This window comes from Erinaceus europaeus, chromosome 18 (assembly GCF_950295315.1).
Source record: "Erinaceus europaeus chromosome 18, mEriEur2.1, whole genome shotgun sequence".
Classification (NCBI taxonomy): Eukaryota; Metazoa; Chordata; class Mammalia; order Eulipotyphla; family Erinaceidae; genus Erinaceus; species Erinaceus europaeus.
In genome coordinates, this window is record NC_080179.1 from 75,730,490 (window position 1) to 75,753,612 (window position 23,123).

The 23,123-nt window shown below is 46.6% G+C and overlaps 1 protein-coding gene across 1 annotated transcript in view; it reads left to right on the forward strand.

Annotated features, from left to right (window-relative positions):
* The first annotated feature begins 12,071 nt into the window (after positions 1-12,071).
* The window catches only part of ZNF280D (zinc finger protein 280D), a 107,953-nt gene continuing 96,901 nt past the window's right edge, over positions 12,072-23,123 (forward strand). Inside the window, 1 exon segment of the mRNA XM_060178188.1 lies at positions 12,072-12,120. The gene's annotated coding sequence lies outside the window, so the exon portion shown is untranslated.

Genomic DNA, 23,123 nt, shown 5'->3' on the forward strand with positions numbered 1-23,123 from the left:
GAGTTTACAGATCACCATTGGTGCAGCTTAACAAGGCACTAGGAGCTTGTAAGCAAATTTCATGAGGCTAGTTTCTGCCTTACAGAAGACGAAATGTTTTTACATGCAAGGCATTAGGATATCTCTCTAATTTGCTTGAACAGGAAACTAGAAGTATTATGCAAGGACTAGTTGGAAGTTTCTCAACCCTTCCTATCGTTCTACAACTATATTTCAGATACTAGTTTTGGTCCATTACATAGAGGTTTTGGATAAGTCCATGCTGTGTACCTTGCCTTTCTTTAGACATTATTTTATCTGTAATCTTTGGCTAAGAAGCAACACCACTCACGGAGGAGGACCTATTCTGGTTTACCCTACCTGTGGGTGTGTGTGCAGTCTCTTCATGTCTTCTGTTCTGTAATCAGAACCATATATATATATATTTTTTTTTTCATCTCTCAGTTTTTTCTATAAGCTTTAGACTTGTAGGAAAATAGCTGATTCTTACCTGGGGTTGTGAGAGGACGCCTGCTATTCCCTCAGTTAGATGTATTTACTACACAATCCAAGTTCACTGCTAATGAATGTGTCTATGGATTGTTCTGTTAGGAAAAAACAGTATGCACATAGACCATGAAATATAAATCTGGCTTGCCTGTGATGTGTGAAATTCAATCATTAGTGGCTTCATTTTTGCTGCTGTGGCCCCTTTTTGAAACTAGCTCTGCTTCAGGGTAGTGTTACACTGTTCAAGGACCTGTGTTCACGAGCCCAGTCCCCACCTGCAGGGAGGATACTTCACAAGCTGTGAAGCAGTGCTGAGTAGGCGTCTTTCTCCTTCCCTTTCTAACTCTCCCTCTCCTCTTAATTTCTCTCTATCCTATAAAGAAAAGAAAAGAAGGAAGAAAGAGAGAGAGAGAGAGAAGGAGGGACAGAGGGAAGAAGGAAAAAAAATAGCCTTTGGGAGCAGTGGATTTGTCTTGCAGTCACTGAGCCTCACTAAAAGCCCTGGTGGAAAATAAATAAGTAAATAAATAAAAATACCTCTGCTTCTTTGAAAACAAGGCAGTTGTTGTCAATCGAATCTTTGCGCATAATACTTTTAAAATATTGTTCCTAGAGGAAGAGGAAACAGGAAATGGAGATTTCGAAACACCCAAGATAAACACTGAACACCATGATAAACATGGCCTACTTAACAGTGTGATCTAGCTAGATTTACATAAAAGTATGCAAGTCAGGGAGTCGGGCGGTGGCACAGCAGGTTAAGCGCACGTGGCGCAAAGCGCAAGGACCAGCATAAGGACCGGCGTAAGGATCCGGGTTCAAGCCCCCGGCTCCCCACCTACAGGGGAGGCACTTCACAAGTGGTGAAGCAGGTCTGCAGGTGTCTGTCTTTCTCTCCCCCTCTCTGTCTTCCCCTTCTGTCTCCATCTCTCTCTGTCCTAACAACAAAGACATCAATAACAACATCCATAGCAACAACAATAAAAAACAAGGGCAACAAAAGGGAATAAATAAATAAAAATTTAAAAAGTATGCAAGTCAATTTGCAACTCGGATTCTAGTAATAGTTCAAATTCTATAAACATGACCTGTAGGCAAACCGAACATAAATGTTATTAATTTTTTATTGAACTGTGGATTATAAGAATATATATTTTAGTAATACAGGTTCATTCTTATTCAAACATATGTCACTACACCACGTCCATCATCAAAGTGCCAATACCCCATTCCCACTATCACTCCTTCCAACCTCTCTCTCCCTTGGTAATGCAGTGTAGTAGTCACAATCCAAGAATGTGTCATATTTTGGCTCTGTCTGTTACCTGGTTTTGACATATTGCCATTTGCAATGATATGAATGGAACTGGAGTGGGTTGTTCTAAGAGAAACAAATAGAAGGAGAAAGGGAAGCATCAGATAATGTCACTAATATGTGGGGCATAAAAGGCCAAACCTCAAGTTTAGCAGGTTTAGCAGGGGAGCACTGTCTGAAAAGAAGGCACAAAGTTTTCAAAGGTCTACAGGTAAGTCCCTGCTCTTTTTTTTTTTTATAAAGTGTGGAAGCCTTCACGAAAAGCCAAATGCAGCCGATTTTGTTGCTTTTCTTCATATGTTTCTGGGTTCTGTGTCAACTTAGCTGGTGTCCTTTTGACATCCTATGAAATAGCACTGACCATACTAGTTTGTTTAAGGGGAGTTAAAAATTGCACCACCTTGGGATTTTGCAATATCAACAGCATCTATTTCTTTTATTAGTGGTTTGATAATGGTTTATAAAATTCAAAGATTTCAGGGGTCAGGTTTTAGTATACAACAATATACCAAAGTTCTGTGCCTCCCCTCAAACCATAACCAACAGAGTTTTCACAAAGTCTGACTGTTCAGTTGTTGGCTCCCCCTCCCCCCTTTATTATTTTTTTTGCAGGTCTGTGTGCTTTTTAAAAAATATTATTTATTTTTAATTGCCTAAAAGTAATAATAACACTTAAGGGTACCGCAGTTTTTCATGCAGGGTTATAAAACAAATAAACATATTGTATTATGACAATACAACATAAATTCAAAGAGCTGGTGGGGATACAAAGGTCTGTGTGGCTTAATTCTCTATATTTCACACATAAGTGAAACTATCTATTGTCTTTCACCTCCAGTTTCATTCATTTTGTCCTGAAGAATAAATATCATCTTTCTAAATTGCAGAGAAATGTTATATTGAATGTATATTCATAAATTCCTTATATAATTGTCTGTCTCTGGGCATTCAGGTTGCTCCCCTTCACTGGCTGTTGTGAATAGTGCTGTTCTGAACAGGGGTGTGTCGCCCTCTTCAAACTAATTCAACAGCACTTATATGAAGTGATGTTAGGATTCGATTTCAGCTTCCCTTTGCCAGACTGGCAAGGATAGTGTTGGCAAAATCCAAATTACCCAGTCATTTCCTTTTTAGTAATGGATTAAAAAATAAGTTGAGAGGGGAAAGTGGACACTCAGTATGAATTCAGTCAAGGGTTTCTATGTACAAAACACATTTGTGTGCTGGAAACTCTTTCCAAACAGAAATGCTATTTTGATTGGCACCCTCATAAGGGTATAATATAATCATCAAAATGTTATGTAAAATTTGCTATTATTTCCAAAGCCGAGGAGATTAAAGTTACTTTTTCAAAGTACTGCTAATCCCTTGGTTTATACAAATGGGGCTTATTCTGCCAAGACCATCACTTCAACTTCGTCCCTTAAACAGACACACTAAGGCACAAACACTTCCATTAGGAAGATATTTGGGGCTGGTGAAATAGTTCACTTGGGTAGCAGCTATGTTGCAATGTGCTCAGCCCAGCTTTGAGTCCCGCCCACACACGCTGAAGGAGGCTTGGTGCTGTGGTCTCTCCTCTCTCTCTCTCTCTCTTTCTCCTTCTCTCTGTTCCTATCTAAAAACCAAACAAACAGAAAACCCAGAAATACTTGCAATAATAAAATATTTTAATGGCATTTCATAATAATGATAACTGCAAAAATGTTAGTAGGAATTGTGCCAATCTGAATATTATGTCTTTACACTCTTAGATACAATCCAGTAAATCAAGAGAAATAAGATCAGGTGATCGTGTGTGTGTGTGTGTGTGTGTGTGTGTGTGTGTGTGTGTGTGTGTGTGTACTGGTGGGGGGTGAGGTTCTTACAGGACCATTCTCCTTACATTTGTAACTGCTAGTCTTGTGCTTAACATAAATAATAATGCTTGTTTTTCTTCCCAAGATTTCTGTTCCCTACTCCATCACCCACAGATATTTTCTCTACAAACTTAAATAGATGGCAGCATTGAAAGTATTTAATTATGAATCTACATATGTATGCTAGGCCAATAGTCATCAACTGAGAGCAAATGAAGTCGTAGTCATGTTCGATGTGTTTTACAATGCCACCCATGTGCAAAAGGAGAGCAAAGATGAGCGTCAGAGCAAGCTGTATGCCACGCTCTAACAATCTGCTCGTCTGCTGCTGAGTATGAGTAGTTTCCATACTTTGGCTATTGTGAATAATTCTTCAGTCAGCGTAGGTGTGCACATATACGTTCAGACTAGTGTTCTTGTGTTATTCAAAAACATACCTAGGAGTGTAAGTACTGGATCACCTAGTAGGTTTATTTTATATAATTTAACATGAAATAGTTCTTTATTTGCACACTGTAATTATTCATGACATCCAAAATAATGCATTACAATGGTTATGATTTATGACAAGGTTATAGTTCTTTTTTTAAGTCTTTTTATTTATTTATTATTGGATAGAGACAGAGAGAGATCGAGAGAGGAAGGGAAGATAGAGGGAGAGAGACAGAGAGACGCCTACAGCCTACAGCCCTGCTTCAGTGGTGACTCATGAAGCTTTCCCCCTACGGTTGGGGACCAGGGGCTCAAACCCTGATCCTTGAGCACTGTAATGTGTGCATTCAACCAGGTGCGCCATCAGATGGCCCCCAAATTATAGTTGTAGACTAGTTTGCATACTGAAGAAGTCTATATATGCACACTATCTAAATGAGCTGCTTGCCAAATCCTCCAATTGCTTGCTCATTTTTATTGTGGTTTTCCTTGCCATTGGGGGTGGGGATCAAGTGCCTTTTTATTTTTTTTTAATATTTTCCTTGTGTTTTTGTGGTTTCAAGTCTAACATATGAGTCTTTAATCCATTTTGACTTAAGTTTTGTGCATGATGTGAGAGAGCACTCCAGGTTTGGTTTTGTTTTCTATTTGCTTTTTTTTTTTTTTGCACAGGGTTATCCAATTTTCCCAACACTGTTTCTTGAAGAGATTTCCTTTTCATTGTGTTATCCTTCTGGCTCATTTATCGAAAATATCTATCCAGATGTAAGGATTTCTATCTTCTCAGTCCCTGTCAGGAGTATGGAGACACTGAGTCACTGCTAGGCCTGTGCCTGGACATTCAAGAAGAGGAAAGAGTAGGAATTCAGGGACAGAATTTACCCTTTTTCATTTTTTAATAGTCCTTATTTATTTGATACAGTCAGAAATCTAGAGGGAAAGGAGAGAGAGGGATCAGATAGTGGCATACCTATTACAGTGTACAAGAACCTGGGTTCAAGTCTCTGGTCACCACCCGCAGGGGGAAAGCTTCACGAATGATAAAGCAGGACTGCAGACATCTCTGCCTCTTTCCCTATCTCCCCCTCTCAATTTCTGTCTCTATCCAATAATAAATAAAAAATATTTTAAAAGTCATAAAAAAAAAAAAAGAGAAGAGAAGGTATACACCTGCAACCTTGCCTCACCAAGAGTAAAGCTCTCCCCTGCAGGTGGGGACTGGGGGCTCAAACCCGGGTCCTTGTGCACTGTAACATGTGCACTCAACCAGATGCAACACCAGCTGGCCCCGGGATTTACTCTTTATTCAGTGATTTAGACATTCCACACATTGGGAGCCAGACGCTGGCACACCAGGTTAAGTGCACAGAGTGCCAAGCGCAGGGACCAGCACAAGAAATTCCATATATCATTTTACTTACATTCCATTGTCAGATTCTTATAATAATAATGTGTTAAATATAGATATGAGCTCTGGGTTAGAACATTGTGGTGAACTGTTGATTGCATTCATATTTTTGCTTCAAGACTATGAGCAACTCTCCACCCTAATCCTATTTCCTAGTTCTACTTGCAACTCTGACACCATTTTCTCAGAAAATATTTCTAGTCCACCCCCATGTTAGCTGTCAAGCTCAGGAAAAGATTAGGAGGCCATAGGCCCCCAGGAACATTCCTAAATTAGACTTCCGAGATTCCTTCCACCCTAAGGTTCCTACTTCCATCTACTCTATTCTTACTTTGTGGTTCCTGTTCATTAAACATTTTGCCCTGTTTTCCAATTTACTGGTCTTCTGCCACCAAGTTGCAGATACTGGTATGATTCTAGCTTGACTTCCTGGGCAGACGGCCTCTGCAATGTCTCCTGGGATTTCACCTCTCCAGGGGAAGGGTAGGAATTGACTTGCCAGTGCCAACATCCAGCAGAGAAGCAATTTCAGAAGCCAGAAGTCCTACCTTTTATACCCGGAAAGGAATTTTGGTCCATAGTCCCAGGAGGGTAAAAGATAGGGAAGTAAAGCAGAGAGCTCTGTACCCCCATTCCATCAGGACCTGAAACATTCTCACCAGGAATCTTGTTTTTGTAGCATCAATGAAAGAGAAACAAAGCAGGGCCGCTCAGGAAAACAAACAAATAAACACACACTAATGTAGTCATGGGCCCTTTCGAACATAACTAAAATAGGCCTACCGACTATCTACAAAACAGAGACCCCCAAATCTTCATCTGCACTAGTCCAGCCTTTATGTTCATGATTAGTCAACAATTTGTTTGGCTTTATATGTTAACTTTTTTTTTTTTCAGCCACCAGGTTCCAGATGCTACCATGATGCAAACCTGTCTTCTCTGGACAGACAACCCCACCAATGTGTCCTGGAGCCCCGCTTACCCAGAGCCCTTCCCCACTGGGGAAAGAGAGAGACAGGCTGAGAGTATGGATCCACCTGTCAACACCCATGTGCAGCGGGGAAGCAGTTACAGAAGCCAGACCTTCCACCTTCTGCACCCCACAATGTCCCTGGGTCTATACTCCCAGAGGGATAAAGAATAGGAAAGCTACCAGGAGAGGGGATGGGATACAGAGTTCTGGTGGTGGGAATAGTGTGGAGTTGTACCCCTCTTATCCTATTTTTTTTTGTCAGTGTTTCCTTTTAATAAATAAAAATTATATATATGTAAAAATCAGGGCTGGGTGGTGGTGCACCTGGTTGAGCGCACATGTTGCAACGCCGAAGGAAGCATGTTCGAGCCTCTGGTCCCCAGCTGCAGGGGAAAGCTTTGCAAGTGGTAAAGCAGTGTTGCAGGTGTCTCACTCTCTCCTTCTCTATCATCCACTTCCCTCTCGATTTCTGGCTATCTCTATCCAATAAGTAAATAAAGATAAAAAGCACTTGTTTAAAGAAAAAAAAGAAAGATCAACAAATCTGGAGAACACCACAGGAAGCCAGGCAGAGTTTCTTTTATTTGAGAGAGACAAGGAAAAAGAGAAAGACACCTGAAATAGTAGTAGGTATAGGGGTGAACTAAAAAGGAAATGAAGGCAGGACCATTGAAAAATTTTTTTTTCTTCATGAAGAAAAAATATAGATATACATAGATATAGACAGATAGAGAATCAGCCTGTCTTGGTAACCTGGGATGACTACTGGTTTCCAGTGGAAGGGATTGGATACAGAACTCTGGTGGTGGGAACTATGTGGAGTTATTATCTTACAATTTTGTGAATCAACACTAAATCTCTAAAATAAATATATATTAAAAAGAAATTTCACACATTATTTTAGTTACAGCCCTTGTCATATTTGTATGATAATGTGTGTTTTTTAATAATGAATGTTTTCTTTACTGAAAAAAAATAATCTAAAAAATAGATTGGGACCACATGCTTCAGAGTCCAATAGTTTATCCATTGCACCACTTCCTGGCCAAGAAGAATGATAATATTTAAATGATGACAATTGCATCTGGACTTCAAAAGTGGTAGCTAGCTCCCTCCTAGAGGGGAGAAACAAAATCATCGGGCACAATGTAACTTAACTATTTGAAGACATATATGGCTTGACAGTGCTAATGAAAAGTTTCAATATGCTGGTAAAGTTTCTTGTTTTCTTATTGTTTTTGCCATCCTCACTGTGGAGCTGGGCTTGAACCTGGGTCACACACTTGGCAGACTCTTCCCATGTGTTACCTTGCCAGCCCCATCTTGATGAATTGTTCCCCTACCTTTCTGAAAAAAATAAATGATTCTCCTTGGTAGCTTGTGGTACTATATTTCTCCAAAACCTCTCCACTCACTCCCACCCATCCCATAATTCTCATACCTGGGCTCTTACAGATGATCCCACATGAATGATTTAGAAAAACAATTATTTTTCTCTTTTGTTCAAAAAGAGCTCTACCAATTGTAAAAACGGAAATGCCCAAGAAACCTCATCAGAAGTAGCCTCAAACACCATAGCAAACTAATTTTATTTTAACAAGACCAATATATAACATATGCTGTGGTAAATATTCTCTTTGTGAGAAGAAGGAACTTTTAAGTGATAGTATTCTAGATTCTAAATGAAGCTTGCATCATTTTGAAGAAATTTATTTTTCAAGACCTTTAATTCCATAGTACATAGGAAGTGATTTTTTTGCAAGCACATTTTCATTTTTCAAAACCATGTGTTATTTACAGAAAATAGAATTCATCTGTTCTTGAATCATTTACACTTAACTCATTAACAAATTCCTGTTAAACCACTTGGTATTCAAGGACTTTTCAGTTTTCTAAATAAGTTTCCAAAAGCCTTCTTAAAGATATGAAATTGTGTTAAGTAAATATGTACATGAGTTTCCAAACTATGTTCATTATTTTTCTTGAAAATTTTATGGCTTTCATTGGTAAAATGCGCTTTCTTTTACTATTCCAAAAGAGTTTAATGTGTGAGAATTTAGCATTTGTCAATGCAAGAGCACCTACATTTTCCTTTTATGTCTTCCCTACAAGGCTTTGCCCCTACATCATTCCACTTCTCTGGGTAGGCTCTTTTATATATTTCTTTTACAGAGTGAAAAGATGAGCTACCACTGCACCACTCCACCATTTATGAAATCTCCCCACTTTTTGTGCTGCTCCCATGTGGTCGCTGTGGACTGGAACCCAGGTCCTTGAGCATGATAACATGTGCACTCTACTGGATGAGCCATCTCCTGCATGCCCCCCCCCCCAATTTAAAACTTAAAGTTGTAAAACAAGTTTTAGACAACACTTGAAGATAATTATTTAGTGAATCACATACATACACAAATAAACATCAGGCAAGCATCAGATATTGAGGGAGAAAATGAATAATTATCAAGCACTTCTTGGATGCTTTGTGGTTACTAAAACTGACCATTTCATAGACCTACACCAAACTAAATGGCCTCTTCACACATGATGTAAACTGCCACAAAAATAAAAAGGCAACAACCCAAATGCCCAACAAGAGATGAGTGTTTAAGGACGTTGTGGCATATGTACACAATGGACTATTATACTGCCGTAAGAAATGACTATATATTCTCCTTCGCTACAACTAGGAAGGAGCTGGAAAGAATCGTGCTGAGTGAGATAAGCCAGGTGGAGGAGGACAAGTAGCAGGTGATCCCACTCACAGATGGGCTCTATGAAACTAAGCAAGGGACAATGCAGGGTGATCCCACTCACAGACGGGCTCTATGAAACTAAGCAAGGGACAATGCAGGGCGAGTCAGGCCTCAACGCTGTGGTCGATCACAGCAGATTCGAGGCTCAGAAGGGCCAGGGGAGGAGCTTTAATGGAAAGCTGGAGGCCTAAGCCCCTATGGTAGGACAAGATGATTGATGGTTTAGTGGAAGGTGAGCTTGACACCTGTCTTGGGGAAATGTGGAAATGTACTTTCATCACTATAATCCTGCCAACAACAACACTTCCTTCATAAAGTGATGCGAAAGTTGAAAAAAGAAAAAAAGGCAACCAGGTCACTGGGGAAAGATAACTGCACCTGGTGCATCTGATAAGGGAGTGGCATCTGGAATCTAGGAAGAAGTCACACAGCACAGCAGCATCAGACCTAGGTTCCCCAACGACCTCTCAACCTCCTCTCCCTTCAGTAACCCACATCTGCAGGTATAGCTCCGGGCTTGTTTGTGCTTCGCCTTGTCTCTGCCCCACTTTGTTTCTTCACTCAGCTCTGAAGCTGAGGCCATAGTGTAATGCACACCTGGCAAGGGCGTAGCTGTACACAAGCTTCTGCAGTGCCTGGCTTCCAGCTCGTCCCACAGTGGGAATTCCAACCTCAGAGTTGTTCCCATTCAGGGCTTCCCCATGTCTGCAGTTCCTATTTTTAATTAGATGGTCCTTTGTGCGTGTGATTTCACAGGTGCTTCCAGCCTTTGGAAGGCAGGGGGGGAAAAAAGGCTTTGATAGCCTTCATGCAGCACTTCGAAAACCAGCTGCAAGTCTTGGGCAGTGAAGTGAAAGCACAGTGCAAGTGGGCAGAAACGTCAGAGAAACATGGCGACAGACAGTGATGACTGAAGCCCCTGAAGAAAGCTGTGTCGGCTGCCTTATTTCTCTGTTTTCTGCAACAGATCTCCTTCACTCAGCTAAACAGCTCCTACTTTAGTGAGATACTGGTCACAGTCACAAAAAGAACCAACTCTAGGGATTTAATGTACATAGCATAATACTGCACAGCGCACTGGAGATCTGTGTAGTTTTTACATGTATACTGGTTAGTAGAGTAGATGGTAAGCTTTCTCACCATACACACGCAGGCAGAGACACTCACTGACAGAAAGAAACTATGTGAGCTGATAGATTTCTTAAAGAACCTATTATGGTGATGATTTCACAGTGGCTATGTGTATCAAAGCAACATACTGTATACTATTTATATATATAGGATTGAGACAGAGAGAAACTGAGAGGAAATGGGGAGAGAGAGCAGAGGAAGGGAGGGGAGTGGTAAGGAGGAGTGGGAAGGGGAGGGGAGAGGAGATTAGAGGAAAGGAGAGAGGAAAGATTTGTAGCACTACTTCAACACTCAGGAAACTTTCCCTTGCAGGTAGGGAGGGACCAGGGACTTGAACTTGGATCCTTGTGCATTGTAACATGTGTGTTTTACCAAGTGCACCACCACTTTGAAAAAAGGTTTTGGCCAGGGAGCTAGCACAATGGTTCTGCAAAAGTCCTCTAAGGTACTCAAAGCTCCCAGGTTCAATCCCTCACTAGAGCTGAACAAAGCTCTAGTGAAGAATAAGAAAGAGGAGAAAAAGAGTCATTTAGGGAGTTGGTTGGTAACGCAGTGGGTTAAGCGCACATGGCGTGAAGCGCAAGGACTGGCGTAACAATTCCGGTTCGAGCCCCCGGCTCCCCACCTGCAGGGGAGTCGCTTCCCAGGCGGTGAAGCAGGTCTGCAGGTGTCTGTCTTTCTCTCCCCCTCTCTGTCTTCCCCTCCTCTCTCCATGTCTCTCTGTCCTGTCCAACAACAATGACGACATCAACAGCAACAATAACTACAACAACAATAAAACAAGAGCAACAAAAGGGAATGAAAAAATATTTAAACAAAATTTAAAAAAATATTTAAACATGAGCGGAAAACAAACTAAGGAATAGACTCTGCTTTGATAACCCTTGTTCCAGCGTCGTGTTCGAAATACAATGACTCGGAGCTCGTTCCCATCTTTCGACTGCATCTGAGTGTGTCGTGGTTTTGGGTTTTTTTTTTTTTTCCTATAACGTTTCTTTTTAAAATTTTTTTATATTTATTTATTTTCCCTTTTGTTGCCCTTGTTGTTTTATTGTTGTAGTTATTATTCTTGTCGTCGTTGTTGGACAGGACAGAGGGACATGGAGAGAGGAGGGGAAGACAGAGAGGGGGAGAGACAGACAGACACCTGCAGACCTGCTGCACCGCCTGGGAAGCGACTCCCCTGCAGGTGGGGAGCCGGGGGCTCGAACCGGGATCCTCACGCCGGTCGTTGCGCTTGGCGCCCCCTGCGCTCAGCCCGCCGCGCCGCCGCCCGGCCGCCATTCTCCCTCCCCGTCAGACTGCCCGTCATCTTTCTTCATCTGTGGCGCACACACCGTCGGAAACGGAGAGGGAGCCGGAGAGACACGGCGGCGCCGCCTCAGCACTCGCGACGCCTCCTCCCCGCGGGCGGCGGCCGAGGGGCTCGAACCCGGGTCCCACCCGCCACGGCGCCCGCGCCCGCGCCCGCAGGAAGCCGGAGCTACCCATGAGGCAGCGCGGCGGCCGCGAGCCCCCGGCCCCCCTCCCGCGGCTGGGCCGCCCGTTCCGTCAGGGAGCCGCCAGGGAGCCGCTGCGGCCGCCGGCCGGGAAGCCCCGCCGCTCCTCCGCCTCGGCGTCCGCGACCCCGTCCCCGTCCCCGTCCCCGTCCCCGTCCCCGTCCCCGACCCCGTCCCCGTCCCCGTCCCCGTCCCCGTCCTGCTGCTGCTGCTGCTGCTGCTGCCCGGGCCGCGCCGGACGGCCGCTCCGCTCGGCTCACGGTAAGCGCGCCGCCCCCGCGCCCGCACCCGCGCCCGGCCTCCCGCGCCCGCCGCCCGCGCCCGGCCTCCCGCACCCGCCCGCGCGGCCTCGCTCCGCACTCGCCGGGCCGGGGGCGCCGGGGGCCGGGAGGGACCGGCGGGCCCGGCCGCCATCTTGCACCGGGCGGCTGCTCCGGTCCCGGCCGCGGCTCCCCGCCCTCCCAGCGCGGCCCGCCGACGCCCCGCACCCGCGTCCGCACCCGCATCCGCCCGGACACCGGGGCTGAGGAGCGGGCGGCCGCGACCGGCCGTGCTGTGGCGCCGCGGGCGGGAGGGCGGGCGGCCTGAGGGAGCCGCGGGCCTTCGGGCTCCCGGCCCCGGACTCGGCCTCTGGAGGCGCCGCCCGGCTTTGTCTGCGCGCCGGCCCGGTGCCGCGTCGGCCCGGGAGCCCGGGAGCCCAGGCCGTCCTCCTCGCCGCGACCGACCCGACCCGACGCCTCCCCCCGTCGTGAGGGGAAGAGGGGGGGAGAGGGGAGGAGAGCCGGAGGAGGACGGTCACGCGTGCGCACACGGGGGTCACACGGAGGGACGGTCACACTCACACAGAGGGAGAGTCACACACACACAGTCACACTCACACACTGAGGGAGAGTCACACACACACAGTCACACACACACTGAGGGAGAGTCTCACACACACAGTCACACACACACTGAGGGAGAGTCTCACACACACAGTCACACACACACTGAGGGAGAGTCACACACACACAGTCACACTCACACTGAGGGAGAGTCTCACACACACAGTCACACACACACTGAGGGAGAGTCTCACACACACAGTCACACACACACTGAGGGAGAGTCTCACACACAGTCACACACACACTGAGGGAGAGTCTCACACACACAGTCACACACACACTGAGGGAGAGTCTCACACACACAGTCACACACACACACACTGAGGGAGAGTCACACACACACACACACTGAGGGAGAGTCTCACACACACAGTCACACACACACACTGAGGGAGAGTCTCACACACACACACACACTGAGGGAGAGTCACACACACACAGTCACACACACACTGAGGGAGAGTCTCACACACAGTCACACACACACTGAGGGAGAGTCTCACACACACAGTCACACACACACTGAGGGAGAGTCTCACACACACAGTCACACACACACTGAGGGAGAGTCTCACACACACAGTCACACACACACACACTGAGGGAGAGTCACACACACACACTGAGGGAGAGTCTCACACACACAGTCACACACACACACTGAGGGAGAGTCTCACACACACACACACACTGAGGGAGAGTCACACACACACACTGAGGGAGAGTCTCACACACACAGTCACACACACACACTGAGGGAGAGTCTCACACACACAGTCACACACACACACTGAGGGAGAGTCTCACACACACAGTCACACACACACTGAGGGAGAGTCTCACACACAGTCACACTCACACACTGAGGGAGAGTCTCACACACACAGTCACACACACACTGAGGGAGAGTCTCACACACACACACTGAGGGAGAGTCACACACACAGTCACACACACACTGAGGGAGAGTCTCACACACACAGTCACACACACACTGAGGGAGAGTCTCACACACACAGTCACACACACACTGAGGGAGAGTCTCACACACAGTCACACACACACTGAGGGAGAGTCTCACACACACAGTCACACACACACTGAGGGAGAGTCTCACACACACAGTCACACACACACTGAGGGAGAGTCTCACACACACAGTCACACACACACTGAGGGAGAGTCTCACACACACAGTCACACACACACTGAGGGAGAGTCACACACACACAGTCACACTCACACTGAGGGAGAGTCTCACACACACAGTCACACACACACTGAGGGAGAGTCTCACACACAGTCACACACACACTGAGGGAGAGTCTCACACACACAGTCACACACACACTGAGGGAGAGTCTCACACACACAGTCACACACACACTGAGGGAGAGTCTCACACACAGTCACACACACACTGAGGGAGAGTCACACACACACACTGAGGGAGAGTCTCACACACACAGTCACACACACACACTGAGGGAGAGTCTCACACACACACACACTGAGGGAGAGTCACACACACACACTGAGGGAGAGTCTCACACACACAGTCACACACACACACTGAGGGAGAGTCTCACACACACAGTCACACACACACACTGAGGGAGAGTCACACACACACTAAGGGAGAGTCACACACAGTCACACACACACTGAGGGAGAGTCTCACACACAGTCACACTCACACACTGAGGGAGAGTCTCACACACACAGTCACACACACACACTGAGGGAGAGTCTCACACACACACACTGAGGGAGAGTCACACACACAGTCACACACACACTTCAGGAGAGTCTCACACACACAGTCACACACACACACTGAGGGAGAGTCTCACACACACAGTCACACACACTGAGGGAGAGTCTCACACACACAGTCACACACACACTGAGGGAGAGTCTCACACACACAGTCACACACACACTGAGGGAGAGTCACACACACACAGTCACACTCACACTGAGGGAGAGTCTCACACACACAGTCACACACACACTGAGGGAGAGTCTCACACACAGTCACACACACACTGAGGGAGAGTCTCACACACACAGTCACACACACACTGAGGGAGAGTCTCACACACACAGTCACACACACACTGAGGGAGAGTCTCACACACAGTCACACACACACTGAGGGAGAGTCACACACACACACTGAGGGAGAGTCTCACACACACAGTCACACACACACACTGAGGGAGAGTCTCACACACACACACTGAGGGAGAGTCACACACACACACTGAGGGAGAGTCTCACACACACAGTCACACACACACACTGAGGGAGAGTCTCACACACACAGTCACACACACACACTGAGGGAGAGTCACACACACACAGTCACACACACACTAAGGGAGAGTCACACACAGTCACACACACACTGAGGGAGAGTCTCACACACAGTCACACTCACACACTGAGGGAGAGTCTCACACACACAGTCACACACACACTGAGGGAGAGTCTCACACACACACACTGAGGGAGAGTCACACACACAGTCACACACACACTTCAGGAGAGTCTCACACACACAGTCACACACACACACTGAGGGAGAGTCTCACACACACAGTCACACACACTGAGGGAGAGTCTCACACACACAGTCACACACACACTGAGGGAGAGTCTCACACACACAGTCACACACACACACACTGAGGGAGAGTCACACACACACTGAGGGAGAGTCTCACACACACAGTCACACTCACACAGAGGGAGAGTCACACACACTGAGGGAGAGTCTCACACACACAGTCACACACACACTGAGGGAGAGTGTCACACACACACTGAGGGAGAGTCACACACACAGTCACACACACACTGAGGGAGAGTCACACACACAGTCACACACACACACTGAGGGAGAGTCTCACACACACAGTCACACACACACTGAGGGAGAGTCTCACACACACAGTCACACACACACACTGAGGGAGAGTCACACACACACACTGAGGGAGAGTCACACACACAGTCACACACACACTGAGGGAGAGTCTCACACACACAGTCACACTCACACAGAGGGAGAGTCACACACACACTGAGGGAGAGTCTCACACACACAGTCACACACACACACTGAGGGAGAGTCTCACACACACACACTGAGGGAGAGTCACACACACAGTCACACACACACTGTGGGAGAGTCTCACACACACAGTCACACACACACACTGAGGGAGAGTCTCACACACACAGTCACACACACACACTGAGGGAGAGTCACACACACAGTCACACACACACTGAGGGAGAGTCTCACACACACAAGTCACACACACTGAGGGAGAGTCTCACACACACAGTCACACACACACTGAGGGAGAGTCTCACACACACAGTCACACACACACACTGAGGGAGAGTCACACACACACTGAGGGAGAGTCTCACACACACAGTCACACTCACACAGAGGGAGAGTCACACACACTGAGGGAGAGTCTCACACACACAGTCACACAAACACTGAGGGAGAGTGTCACACACACAGTCACACACACACACTGAGGGAGAGTCTCACACACACAGTCACACACACACACTGAGGGAGAGTCTCACACACACAGTCACACACACACACTGAGGGAGAGTCACACACACACACTGAGGGAGAGTCACACACACACACTGAGGGAGAGTCTCACACACACAGTCACACACACACACTGAGGGAGAGTCTCACACACACACACTGAGGGAGAGTCACACACACAGTCACACACACACTGCGGGAGAGTCTCACACACACAGTCACACACACACACTGAGGGAGAGTCTCACACACACAGTCACACACACAGTCACACACACACTGAGGGAGAGTCTCACACACACAGTCACACACACACACTGAGGGAGAGTGTCACACACACACTGAGGGAGAGACACACACAGTCACACACACACTGAGGGAGAGTCTCACACACACAGTCACACACACACACTGAGGGAGAGTCTCACACACACAGTCACACACACACACTGAGGGAGAGTCTCACACACACAGTCACACACACACACTGAGGGAGAGTCACACACACACACTGAGGGAGAGTCACACACACACACTGAGGGAGAGTCTCACACACACAGTCACACACACACTGAGGGAGAGTCTCACACACAGTCACACTCACACAGAGGGAGAGTCACACACACACTGAGGGAGAGTCTCACACACACAGTCACACACACACACTGAGGGAGAGTCTCACACATACACACTGAGGGAGAGTCACACACACAGTCACACACACACTGCGGGAGAGTCTCACACACACAGTCACACACACACACTGAGGGAGAGTCTCACACACACAGTCACACACACACACTGAGGGAGAGTCACACACACAGTCACACACACACTGAGGGAGAGTCTCACACACACAGTCACACACACACACTGAGGGAGAGTCTCACACACACAGTCACACACACACACTGAGGGAGAGTCTCACACACACAGTCACACACACACACTGAGGGAGAGACACACACACAGTCACACACACACTGAGGGAGAGTCACACACACAGTCACACACACACTGAGGGAGAGTCTCACACACACAGTCACACACACACACTGAGGGAGAGTCACACAGTCACACACACACTGAGGGAGAGTCACACACACAGTCACACACACACTGAGGGAGAGTCACACACACAGTCACACACACACTGAGGGAGAGTCACACACACAGTCACACACACACTGAGGGAGAGTCTCACACACACAGTCACACACACACACTGAGGGAGAGTCACACACACACAGTCACACACACACACTGAGGGAGAGTCTCACACACACAGTCACACACACACTGAGGGAGAGTCTCACACACACAGTCACACACACACACTGAGGGAGAGTCACACACACACAGTCACACACACACACTGAGGGAGAGTCACACACACACAGTCACACACACACTGAGGGAGAGTCTCACACACAGTCACACACACACTGAGGGAGAGTCTCACACACACAGTCACACACACACACTGAGGGAGAGTCTCACACACACAGTCACACACACAGACTGAGGGAGAGTCTCTCACACAGTCACACTCACAGAGGGATAGTCACACACACACTGAGGGAGAGTCTCACACACACAGTCACACACACGGAGGGAGAGTCTCACACACACAGTCACACACACACTGAGGGAGAGTCACACACACAGTCACACACACACTGAGGGAAAGTCTCACACACACAGTCACACTCACACAGAGGGAGAGTCACACACACACAGTCACACACACACTGAGGGAGAGTCTCACACACACAGTCACACACACACACACTGAGGGAGAGTCACAGACACACAGTCACACACACACTGAGGGAGAGTCTCACACACAGTCACACACACACACACACTGAGGGAGAGTCTCACACACACACTGAGGGAGAGTCACACACACAGTCACACACACTGAGGGAGAGTCTCACACACACAGTCATCACACACACACACTGAGGGAGAGTCTCACACACAGTCACACACACACACACTGAGGGAGAGTCTCACACACACAGTCACACACACACTGAGGGAGAGTCTCACACACACAGTCACACACACACACTGAGGGAGAGTCACACACACAGTCACACACACACTGAGGGAGAGTCTCACACACACAGTCACACACACACTGAGGGAGTCTCACACACACAGTCACACACACACTGAGGGAGAGTCTCACACACACAGTCACACACACACTGAGGGAGAGTCACACACACAGTCACACACACACTGAGGGAGAGTCTCACACACACAGTCACACACACACTGAGGGAGAGTCTCACACACACAGTCACACACACACTGAGGGAGAGTCTCACACACAGTTACACACACACACACTGAGGGAGAGTCTCACACACACAGTCACACACACACTGAGGGAGAGTCTCACACACAGTTACACACACACACACTGAGGGAGAGTCTCACACACACAGTCACACACACACTGAGGGAGAGTCTCACACACACACACACACACACACACACACCCCGAGGGAGAGTCACACACAGAGGGAGAGTCACACACACACACAGTCACAGAGGGAGAGTCACACACACACAGATAGTCACAGAGGGAGAGTCACACACGCACACAGTCACACACAGGGACAGTCACACACGCACACACACAGAGGGAGAGTCACACACACAGTCACAGAGGGAGAGTCACACACAGTCACAGAAGGAGAGTCAAACATACAGTCACAGAGGGAGAGTCACACACACAGTCACAGAGGGAGAGTCACACACACACAGATAGTCACAGAGGGAGAGTCACACACGCACACAGTCACACACAGGGACAGTCACACATGCACACACACAGAGGGAGAGTCACACACACAGTCACAGAGGGAGAGTCACACACAGTCACAGAAGGAGAGTCAAACATACAGTCACAGAGGGAGAGTCACACACACAGTCACAGAGGGAGAGTCACACACACAGTCACAGAGGGAGAGTCACACACACACAGGGAGAGTCACATACAGACAGTCACACACAGGGACAGTCACACACAGGGACAGTCACACACACAGTCACAGAGGGACAGTCACACACACACAGGGACAGTCACACACACAGGGAGAGTCACACACACAGTCTCACACAGGGAGAGTCACACACACAGGGGACAGTCACACACACGCACACAGAGGGAGAGTCACACACACAGTCACACACAGAGGGACAGACACACACGGACAGTCACACACACACGCACACACACAGAGGGAGAGTCACACACAGTCACACACAGAGGGAGACACACACAGTCACACACAGGGAGAGTCACACACACACACGGAGAGTCACACACAGAGGGAGAGTCACATACACCGTCACACGGAGAGTCACACATACAGTCACACACGGAGAGTCACACACAGTCACACACAGAGGGAGAGTCACACACACAGTCACACACAGAGGGAGAGTCACACATGGAGGGAGAGTCACACACACACACAGAGGGAGAGTCACAACACACACAGAGGGAGAGTCACACACACGGAGGGAGAGTCACACACACGGAGGGAGAGTTTCACACACACGGAGGGAGAGTTTCACACACACGGAGGGAGAGTCACACACACGGAGGGAGGGTCACACACACACGGAATCTATTCACACATACACGAAGTCTGTTTTCACACATGGAAATTAACACACACACACAGATTCACACACAGAGTCTATTCACACATACACAAAATCTGTTCTCACAGAAATTCACACACATGGAGATACACAGATTTACACACACATGGAGATACACACAGATTTACACACACACATAGATTCACACACAGATTTACACAGTCGGAGATACACACAGATTTACACACGGGGATTCACACACATAGTCTATTCACACATACACGAAGTCTGTTTTCACACATGGAAATTCACACACACATGGAGATTCACACACATGGAAATTCACATACACACGGAGATTCACACATGGAGATTCACACACAGATTTACACACACACGGAGATTCACACAAACACATTCACACACACGGAGATTCACACACGGAGTCTATTCACACAGGAAGTCTGTTTTCACACACGGAGATTCACACACACACGGAGTCTGTTTTCACACAGGGAAATTCACACACACACACACACCGAAATTCATACTCAAGGAGATTCACACACATTCACACACAGATTTACACACATGGAGTCTATTCACACATACACGAAGTCTGTTTTCACACACGGAGATTCACACACACGGAAATTCACACAGATTTACACACATGGAGATTCACACACAGATTTACACATATGGAGATTCACACACAGATTTACACACATGGAGATTCACACACACGGAGTCTGTTCACACATACACAAAGTCTGTTTCCACACACGGAAATTCACACACACACACACACACACACACACACACACACACACACACACGGAGATTCACAGACACAGATTCACACATGGAGATTTACTCACACGGAGTCTCTTCACACACACGAAGTCTTTTTACACACACACGGAGATTCACACACAGATTTACACACACAGATTCACACACAAATTCTCACACACAGATTCTCACAGATTTACACACACATGGAGATTCACACACAGAGATTCACACGGAGATTCACACAGATTTACACATACAGAGTCGCACACACGGAGATTCACATGCACAGATTCTGTTCACACACACGGAGTCTATTCACACATACACAAAATCTTTTCACACACGGAGATTCACACAAACACACAGTCACACACAGATTCACACACACGGAGATTCACATACACGGAATCTATTCACACACGGAGATTTACATACACACGGAGTCTATTCACACGTACACAAAGTCTGTTTTCACACACACAGATTCACACACACGGAAATTCACACACACGGAGTCTTCACACACACGGAGATTCACACACAGGGAGATTTACACACATGGAGTCTATTCACACACACGGAGGTTCACACACGGAGATTTACACATATGGAGTCTATTCACACACGGAAATTTACACACACACAGATTCACACACACACAAACACACACGTGCTTTCTTGCTATTCAAGGGCAAGAGAGAAAGTGTAATGCTTGTGAAGATAGTCTCGTGCCCGAGACTCCAGAGTCCCAGGTTCAGTCCCCAGCACCACCATAAGCCAGAGCCCAGCAGCGCTCAGGTAGAAATGAATGAATACTGTTCAACTGCTCTTTCTTGAATATTTTTATTTTTGAGAGTTCTCTTATTTTTATTTTAGAGAGATGAGAATAGGGCACTACTCAGCTCTGGTTTATGGTTGTGCCAGGGATTGAACCTGGGACACGGGGACCCCCAGGAATGCTAACACTGTGCTCTAACAAGTTGAGCTATTTCTCCTGGGCCCAAGAGTTCACTTTTTAGCTTTTATTTTTTTTGTGGTTGTGTATGTTATTTCAAGAGTCATGCTACTTTTGTCCAGACGTATTTGAAGGTTGGATAGCCCAGTTTTGCCAAGTAATACCTGGCTTTAGCAAACAATGCCTTTCCCTCCCCACATTTACTTTTTTTTTGCCTCATGTTCTTTTGAGTATTTTCAAAACACCTTGCAAAGAACAGATGTCTATACCCTAAATGCTTTTTTGTGTGTGTCAATATGTTCAATTAAAGATTAAGACCAATTTTCTACAGGACTTCAATATTCAATACACAAATCATATTCAAGAAAGATAATAGGACTGGGGAGAGAATAATGATTAAGCAAAAGATTTTTTATCTGCGGGGCTCCAAGATCCCAGGTTCAATCCCCAACAACACTGTAAACCAGAGTTGAGCAGTGTTTTTGGGGGGGGGAAGATGAGAACAATCCCTCCAATCTTGTATGTTATGTATGTTGTACATATTCATATCGCTGTCTCCAAATTAACCTTTTTCCTTCTAAGAGGATCCAAACACAGACCATTTGTTGGCGTCAGCTTCTTTTAGTATGGTGTTGGGCTTTCAGTTTTTCTTACGTCTTAGAGAGTGACAGTTTTATGTCTTATAGACAGTTTCTCCCTCATGGGTTTAAATTATAGTCTCACTTCCCTCTGTTGTAAACTTAAAGTTGGATCTAAAAATGTGAGGACATTGGCCTGATTAACTTTCTTTTTTGACAAAGAACTTTTTAAATTATTATAGTGGTCTTTACACTATACAATATCAGAAGGCAGGTAAAGGAGTGTTATCCTATTAGTAATCTTGAACTTGATATTTTGATAGAGTGTTGATAAGCTATCTTTACAATGTAACTTTATTCTGTTGAGTTACAAGTAATTCATAGGGTGATATTTTGGCGTTGTTATTTGCTATGAATTTACCTGAAATTATCTGATAACCATACATTTGGAAGCAGTTCTTCAGACATGGACGCTTGGGAGTGAGTGATGGGAACAATTCTGGAGGTGAGGACTAATTTACCTAGTTTGAGGAACCTGGGTTTGCTGCTGCCAGCTGGCATCTGAATTAAGGTGCTAGTGGAGAAGAAGCAAAAAGTAGATTTCAGAAAGATTTTGCCATGGCTTGGAGTTTAGCACAATGGATAAGGCATTCTACTCGCAAGCATAGATAGATCCTTGGCATTGCATGTGCCAGAATGATGCTCTGGTTCTCTTTCTTTCCCCTCTCACATAAATAAATAAGTACAGCCTTTGTAGCAGTAGTGAGCTATGGTAAATAGAAAAGGGGTTAGATAATTGGTGTTGGAGAACGGCAGACCTCAGCTTCCCCCTT